At 41.9% G+C, this 1,294-nt stretch overlaps 1 non-coding gene across 1 annotated transcript; it reads left to right on the forward strand.

Annotated features, from left to right (window-relative positions):
* Positions 1 to 244: 244 nt before the first annotated feature.
* Positions 245 to 324, forward strand: TRNAL-UAG (transfer RNA leucine (anticodon UAG)). Its single transcript has one exon. It is a non-coding gene; the product is annotated as a tRNA-Leu (tRNA).
* Positions 325 to 1,294: the final 970 nt, after the last annotated feature.

Raw genomic sequence — 1,294 nt, forward strand, 5'->3', positions numbered from 1 at the left:
GGACGAGAATGATGAAATCGACGTCAGCGCATCTTTCAGGTCTTAACCGCAGAATATAAGTACTTCAAATCATAACCACCAAAACAGCCCAAGTCAGATGACTCACTTATCAATTTACTTTGAGACATTACCCTACCCTGTAGTTGCTCTCATCGTTTGGAAAGCTGTGTGGTGCACTAAAATGATAAACAGAGTACAAATCATGCTGAGAATATAAAATAGAATGTGCAACATTATAAACCAAGACAGTTTGGCCGAGTGGTCTAAGGCGCCAGATTTAGGCTCTGGTCCGAAAGGGTGTGGGTTCAAACCCCACAGCTGTCATACTTTTTTATTTTATTCAAACCCCACAGCTGTCATACTTTTTTATTTTATTCAAACCCCACAGCTGTCATACTTTTTTATTTTATTCAAACCCCACAGCTGTCATACTTTTTTATTTTATTCAAACCCCACAGCTGTCATACTTTTTTATTTTATTTTTAGCTGCCCCCCCACCCCCCACCCCCTTCTTTTCTCTTTTGTTATGGAGGCAAGGAGCAGTATTTTGGTAAACTGCACTAAGTCATGCTTACATCGGCTCATGGAAATTCTTCAAGACATCCTTCATTTCTTATTTTGTGAGTACTAATTAATTAAGAAAAAAGCTAAACTACCCTTTTTGAATTTTTAGTAATTGTTAGTACTAATTAATAGGTGCCATTTTTCCAAACCTTTTATTTTAACGTCCTTTCATTTTTCCTGTTTTTGTAGATCCATGAAGCAGCCTCTCAGCCTCTCAAAAAATAATGTTCTTATGTTTTCATCTATATCTATACCTACAAATAAAGAGAGGTACGAGTTTCTCATAAAAAATAAAGATATGTACGTATCTCCAAATTTTTGGACCGTTCATGTGTAGAATTATTTTCTCCCGCACTATCTGAGGTAGTACTCTCCTGTTCTTTCACTCCCTCTATCTCTGATTGCCACCGTCATTTACCCCACCTTTCGTGGTCCACCGCCGCATGGACCCGATCAAGATGTTTGAAGTTCCGCCGAAGGCGAAGGATCCAAAGGTGGTGGCTGCCCGCAAGATCAACTCAGTGAAACACAACGCGCACCGCCACAGACAGAGGAGCATGGAGCTAGCAACTATGACGACCCATCAGGTGTCACTGCCCGATGCACTCTCCAGCCTGGCCGGAGTAGCTGCAAATGTTGTACTACTACGTCGTCAAGCAGTAGTCTCCGACCACCTCTGCCCCACACGTGCCATGGCGTGTGGACCTCAACACGCCCATCTAGAGTTATG

Source organism: Triticum urartu, chromosome 3A (genome assembly GCF_056163025.1).
Source record: "Triticum urartu cultivar PI428250 chromosome 3A, HENAU_Tu73, whole genome shotgun sequence".
Lineage (NCBI taxonomy): Eukaryota > Viridiplantae > Streptophyta > Magnoliopsida > Poales > Poaceae > Triticum > Triticum urartu.